This window comes from Engystomops pustulosus, chromosome 1, assembly GCF_040894005.1.
Source record: "Engystomops pustulosus chromosome 1, aEngPut4.maternal, whole genome shotgun sequence".
Lineage (NCBI taxonomy): Eukaryota > Metazoa > Chordata > Amphibia > Anura > Leptodactylidae > Engystomops > Engystomops pustulosus.
In genome coordinates this window covers 138,249,209-138,257,124 of record NC_092411.1, presented here as the reverse complement: position 1 = coordinate 138,257,124, position 7,916 = coordinate 138,249,209, and positions in this window count along the sequence as shown.

Genomic DNA, 7,916 nt, shown 5'->3' with positions numbered 1-7,916 from the left:
CATGAAGATAGCAGGCTTAAAAAAACTAATGAAAAATAAATTGTCATGGAAATAAATTGCTATTCAGGATTGGGAAGTCCTTTTATGGATGCTCAGTAAGAAAAAATAGCTATAAGTAAAAGAGAGGTACATGACTGAAAAAAAAAATCTTCTCATTACCTGACTATTAGATGTACAGAAGAATGTGAGATGATGTTAAAACTATATATACCCATAAACTTGAATGTAGGGGGACACGAGTATAAGTTGAGGCACCTATTTCACCCCTAAAAAACTAGGAAAACATATTGACATGAGTATAGGCTATGGTGTAAAATGCATTGGTTATAGCCTCCCCAGTAATGGAATGCCTCATGCAGCCTCCCCTCACTAATGAAATTCTCAGCAGCCTACCCTTACTAAAAAATGTCCATGCAGACTGCTCTCACTAATGAAATGTTCCATGCAGCCTTCCCTCACTAAGGAAATGTCCATGCAGCCTCCCCTCACTGACGAAATGTCCATGCAGCCTCCCCTCACTAAAGAAATGTCCATGTAGCCTGCTCTCACTAATGAAATGTTCCATGCAGCCTCCACTAATTCATGAAATGGCATATGCAATCCCGTCACTAAAAAAATGCTGCATACGGTATCCACTCCCTGGAAAAATGTCCCATTCAGCTCCCCCCCCCCCCCACTCATGAAATGCCACATGCAGCCCTTCCTTCACTAATGAAATACTCCATGCAGTCCTCTCTCACTAATAAAATGCTCCATGCAGCCCTCTCGCAGTAACAAAATGCCCCATGCAGCGGCCACCCCCCAAAAAAAATATTTTTATACTTCCAACTGCAGTACTACCCTCTAGTCTTCATGTGGAGCTGGCGGAGACGTGTCCATTCACTCTGCCGTTGCGCACACTATGGTCTCATCAGATTAACTCTTGACTAGACTACTGTAACTCCATACTAATTGGTCTTCCACTCACTTAAATTCTCATCTACAATCTTTTCTTAATGCAGCTGCCAGGCTTTTTTTCAGACCAAACGCTACATGGATGCCTAGAGTTTGTGCCAATCACTGCGGTTGCCCATCTCCTTCCGAATTCAGTCTAAAATAAAAACACTCATTCGCAAAGCTCTGCATGATGCTGCACCTCTCTCTCTCCTCTCTCATCTCAGTCTTTTACCCAACCTGTGCTCTTCAATCTGCCAGTGATATTATATTTATCCCTACCTTAATTTGAACCTCTCATGCACCTCTTCAGGACTTCTCCTAAGCTGCACTAATTCTCTGATATATCCTTCCAGAGAATAAAGATTATTGCCATGGGTGGTACCATGACCCATATCAAAGGTCGTGGGCTTACCCGTGCCCCTCTCTCCCCGCCAGAGCGTCGCACGCGCAACTCATGAGTCCTGGCTCCTGCTCCATCTTCTCTGGCCGTGCACATTCCTAACTCCTAGGGTGCGCGCACATCGGCTTCAGGAGATTTAAAGGGCCAGCGCGTCACTAATTGTCGCTGACCATTTTCAGGTAATCTATGTAACCCCGCCTCTTCCTGCAAACCCTGCCGCATCTTTGTGACTGTGCCTTAGAGAAAGCTCCCCAGAGATATTCCTGTGTCTCCTGTGTTCCTGTGTTTCCTGCGTTCCGATGTGTTCCTGTGTATCCTGCGTTCCTGCTCCCATGTGTTCCTGCTCCTGAGTTCCCATGTCCTGTGTGCCTGTGTGCGCATTACCATCTGCCTGGACCTCCGGTTGCTGACCCTGGATTGGACTTGACATTGCATCTCTGCCGCCTGCCCTGACCCTGTTCCTGGACCTGTCCACAAGACTGTCTTAGCTACCTCAACCTCGGCTGCCACCTCAGGCTAGTCGCACCTGTGGAACGACCAGGTGGTACCCTGCCGCAGCAAGTCCATCCCCCATTGCGGCAGGGTCTGGTGAAGACCAGGTGATTAGAACATGGAATAGGGCCAAGATAACTGCACAGTTTAGTGGATGAGGGGCACTGCATTATATAGATAGTTATAATGCATGGACGTTCCATATGTTGAACAGCCATGCCAGAACTGTAATAGTTAATACAGTTCTCAGTTCTCAGTTTGCCAGACATGATTTCCGAGCATTATAGATTTCTGTATATTGCATGGACTCCTATCCACTACACTGTGTGCAGTCTATGGGATTGGGCCAAGATACAGCCTGAGCTCTCTTTGTGAGCTTCCAGGGAGAAGAGGACCTGTGAAGAGTGCTGGAGGGTGAGTATATGATTTTATTTTTTTATATACTTGTGTATAATCCAAGTGGGCTTATACTGGAGTATAAACAGTATTTATTTTTTACTTGGCTGTATGGATCTGTATTATGGACATCTCTTAAAAGAGAAGAGCACTATTGATTCCTCTCTTCTCAACCAGACTTGATCACTCACTTATTCTTAGTATGTAATTTAGAGTTCTGCTGAAGATGTGTGTTTCCTTTCTAAGAGACCAGGAGAGAAGAGATCTTGTTGGTAGGCCTCTATAACCATAGTTATAGATTTATAACTAGTTTGTCGAAATTTGGGTTCTAGTGACTGTAAGGTGTAAGCTAGCACTACAGTGTATAAAACTGAATGACCAGGCCGGGATAAGGTCAATAGCTTTTCCTTGTCTCTGGGCAGCCTGACTCACATAACCCACTACATGCTCCAGGGCTTGTGCAACAAACTGAGTTTTCCCCATAGTCAACAGTGGTGGTTATTGGGTGGTCACCCTGTTGGATCCCCACTATAAAGATAAAATAGCATCTGTATAGCATCTTGCCAGTATACTGGTGCTCCCCACCTCCGTGAATAGAACAGAGAACATCAATAAAAGTATTTTTTTATAAGAATGGTGGCTCTAATCCCATGGTTAGAGTCATCAGTGGAATATGTATAAAGACATCTAAAAGGTACTGTGCGTGGTTTGTAGGGGGGTTGTTGGACACATGTGCTCTTTATGATCTATTATTTCCCTCACTGTCCCTGCAGCTCCTCTGTTTCCCTCTCTGTCTCCTCTTTGTAATAGTACCTGGACATGTGACAATGGTACCTGTGAATTGGGGGTGTAATTCATTCACCATTTTTTATTGATTTTCAAATGAGGTGATTTAGTGAATAATAGCAAAGCCCCCGTATGATTTTCCAAACCAAAATGTCAATATTTACCATGCAGAAAATCAGATGATTTCACTCAGAATACATAATAATATTGATCAGTGGCCTTCCATAAATCCATACATTTTATAGAAGAGAAATTGTCAGCACTGCTGAGTAATGGAGTGTGACGGACTAAATGGCAGCTGTTGACTGATAGATGATAAATAGTATAAAATAGTTACCGTACATGCATGCACAAAACTTAGAATCTGTATGGTATAGTTATAGCAGCCAAAGATCGTGAGGTTAAGGGGATCCAGGGAGGATAACAGACCCATTTTGTTGGGAAAAGTAATGGATTTTTGTTTTTTTTAAATATGTGATTTATAACACCACTGTTTAATTGCTACAGGTTCAATTTGTGTCAGAAAAAATGAGACCTCTGGGGTCTTATCCAATAGTAGTTTCTGTGTTTACAGATAACTATTATGGTAGGAGGTCAAAAAGTATCTGTAATTTTTTATTCAAGGCAGATGGGAAGTCATGTTTAGTGTTAGACAGTTCCGGTCAGTACACTGTGAATCTATGCTGAGGAGAGCTGACTGCAAAGGTATAGGATAAATCCCCCATGTATGTAATATAACTGTCCAATTATTGGGATTCCTAAACCTTAGGGCCACAGTACATGGCCTGGCCACCAAAGGATAAGTGTAGTAATGTATGCATCTGCACTATTGTGTCTTCCTAAAAAGGTTAGGATCAGAGTCTAATGGGATACTTGCTAATGTAACACCGACAGGTGGACACACTGCACCAAAGAAGCATTGATCAAAAAAGGAAAAAATAAAACACACATAACAGAAATATCACAATGCACCATAGCACACTTTGCATTAGTGTTGTTAACATGACGGGGGATTAGCAATTCAGTATTCAGAAGTTGAATACAGGCAGTCCCCGGGTTACGTACAAGATAGGATCCGGAGGTTTGTTCTTAAGTTGAATATGTATGTAAGTCGAAACTGTATATTTTATAATTGTAGATCCAGACAGTGACAATTGGAGTTTAAACATTTTTTGCTGTAATGGGACCAGGGATTATCAATAAAGCTTCATTACAGACACCTTACAGCTGATTATTGTAAACTGCGACGATAGTAAAGCATTCATAGAGCTTTACCAGAGGTCAGAGGGTCCTGTCTGTAACTATGGGTTGTCTGTAAGTCGGGTGTCCTTAACCCCTTATCACCGACACTAGTTTTCAGCTCAATGACCAGACTCGATTTTTCAAATCTGACATGTCTCACGATAATTAGTTATAACTTCGGAACGCTTTAACATATCCCGGTGATTTTGAGAATGTTTTCTCGTGACACATTGTACTTCATGTTAGTTATAAAATTTAAGTGATACGTTTTGCGATTCGTTCTGAAAAAAAAGTGAAAATTTGGCAAAAGTTTGTAAAAATTCTTCATTTTCCAAGTTTGAAATGTTCTGCTTTCCAGACAGGAAGTAAAACTACCCAAAAAGCTTGATAAATTACATTTACAGAATGTCTGCTTTATGTTGGGATGATATTTTATGCATCCTCTCACTTTTCTAGGATGTAATGAGGCGCAGAACTTTAGGTGCCATTTTTCTCATTTTCATGAAAATTCCCAAAACTCACATTTTGAGGGACAACTCAGCTTCCAAGTGACTTTGAAAGGCCTAAATAATAGTAAAACCCCATAAATTACCCCACTATAGAAACTTCACCCCTCAACGTATGTAAAACAACTTCTATTAAGTCCATTAACCCTTTAAGTGTTTCACATGGGTTAGAACAATATGGACCTGCGATTTAGAAACTAAGGAATTTTTTTGGAAAATACATTCATTTAGGCCAAACTGACAGTTTCAGAATAAATTAAATGATGAAACGCACTGCAACGCTTGATGCCCAATTCCTCCCGAGTGTACTGATACCACATATGTGGTGGTAAACTTCTGTACGGGCGCACGGCCGAGTATAAAATGAATGGAAACATATGAGGGCTTATTTTTTACGGAATGAGATACAATGTATAGATAATTCATTTGGGGGGTCTATAGCTTATTCATGAGATTTTATTAACTATTTCAAGGGGGACACAAACAAAATCATCAATTTTTATTTTGGATTTTTAGTATTTTTTTTCCCCCGCTCACCGTAATGTAAAAATAATATTTTATCTTTATTCTCTGGTTCACTACGATTGTGGTGATACCTCATTTATATAGTTTTTCTTATCTTTGCTCAATTTTCCTGAGCAAAACCAATATTGGAGAATATCGCATTGTTTTTACTATTGACAACTTTTTATTGCCATAACTTCTGTATTTTTCTGTTGTCAGACCTGGTTGAGGGATTATTTTTTGCGAAACGAGTTGTTCTTTTCAGTCGTATCATATTAGGGAACGTAGCTTTTTTTGATCACTTTTTAGAACATTTTTTGTGATGGTGTTTGATGAAAAATTGTATATTACGGGAAGTTTTTCGTAGTTTTTTTTTTCATCGTTCACCGCGCGGGGAAGGTGAGTGGGGAAGGTGAGGGGGAGGTGGAGGAGGGCAGCGGACCATACTTACATAGGTCCCCGCTACCGGAGACAGCAGATCTCCAGCGGGAACTGCAGACCACGCGGCAGAAGTTGTTTGTGCCGCGTGGTCTGCAGTTCCCGCTGGAGATCTGCTGTCTCCGGTAGCGGGGACCTATGTAAGTATGGTCCGCTGCCCTCATATAGGGCGCACCGGACTATAAGGCGCACTTTGGATTTCCAAGGAAATCCAAGGCTTTTAAGTACGCCTTATAGTCCGGAAAATACGGTACCCTTAATGACCGACGTAGAATCCCGATAGGGCGGTCATTAAGGGGTTAAGTAGGGGACTGCCTGTATTGTAAATCTAACAAACAAAGCTCAAGAACTGTACATCTAATGTTGTTGTTTTATGTATTTAGCTTAAAAAAGTCATGAAAGTATTTCAAAACATGTAACCTAAAATGATAACATAACAAAATTTAAAAGAAAAAAAATAAGTAAAAAATGATGGCTCTTAAAATACATAGATGAAAAAAAGATAGCTGTGATTTTAACAAGATTAAAAAAATATACACTGACACTTTTTTTTTCTGAAAACTGTCTTCTTTGAAAAGGGAAGGCATAGAAATATATCATCTTTCTTCAGGGTATAGCTGATTCTTACTGTATATTTGGCTTCTAGAAAAGTTTGTGAAAGCTAAATCCCTTAGATGAGTCTGTGCAGTGGTTAGTATTGATAAACAATTTTTGACATATAGGTCTCATATCTGTCTACTGCTAGCTTCTTTATAAACTTTACAACATTAAATAAAATCTACCATCAAAATCCATCATGATAAACCAGGGACACTTACTAGATCCAAGCACTGTGACTGGTAATCTTTGTATATGTGTTATCCATTGCCTCCTTCCTTCTGAAATTTGTTAAAATGATGCTAATGAACCTTAAAGGGAACCTACCACCACGAATCTACCTATAAAGATAGATCGGGTGGTAGGTGGATCTATAGGTTGTGAGGATAGCCCTTTTAAGGGCTAATTCTCACATCCCGCAATTTTTTAATGACTTTCAGTCAACTAATATGTCAATTTTGTAAAGAGGCTACTGGGGAGTGGAGTAGCCGGAGCTGAGGCTACACGGTGCGGCTACTCCACGCCCCAGTAGCCTCTTCGATCCTCCTACCCAAAATCTTTGACGCGATCAAAGAGGCTACTGGGGCGTGGAGTAGCCGGAACTGAGGCTACACAGCGTGCAAAATTTACATATTAGTACAATAAAAGTTATTAAAAATTGCAGGGATTTGAGGATTAGCCCTTAAAAGGTCTATCCTCACGTCCTATAGATCCACCTACCTCCTGATCTACATTTATAGGTAGATTTGTGGTGGTAGGTTGCCTTTAAAGGCTATTGGGGCAGTTGCCAGAACCACTCCATGCTGCAGATTTCCAGTCTGTTAGACTGTATCACCCTGCCACATGCTACTGCTTGGCACTCCCCTTCCCTCTGCCTTTCAGCACACAGCGGGAGGAAGGAAGTGTTCCTTGCACCCTGTAACAGCTTGTGAATCTGGCACACAGAGGGGCTCTGGGAACCCCCCAAGTAGCCTGTCAGGTTCTTTAGCAAAATTTGATTTTTAAAGGAAGGATGCCATGGAAAACAAATATACCATAATAATGGTTCCTGGATCTGTGAGTTAAATTCAGTGGATTCAGTGAGCTCCTTTTCTATGCAAAGAAAATCCTTTATTTGAAGTAGACAGATAACTTCCACTATTGCGTTGCATAACATTTTGGCCACAAGAATGGTGCTGTTCATTTTGTAATAATGTACACAACGAAATGATGCTCTCCTTACTTACCACCCCTCACTGCTGTCCACTACTTTCTGCATTTGACAAAGGCTGTTTGGCCGAAACATAACAGTGGAAGTTATCTGTCTACTTCAAATAAAAGATTTTCTTTGCATCAAAAAAGAGTGCTGTGGCTTTACTTAATATACAAGGCTGGACAGCACATTTGTATGATATAAAATTCAGTGGAACAGTTAAGTATGAATAGAGGATTTTACACTGCTCAAAAAATAAAGGGAACACTTAAAACAATATAACTTCAAGTAAATCAAACTTCTGTGAAATTAAACTGTCCACTTAGGAAGCAACACTGATTGATATCAATTTCACTTGCTGTTGTGCATATGGAATAGACAACAGGTGGAAATTATTGGCAATTAGCAAGAAAAACTCAAAGAAGTG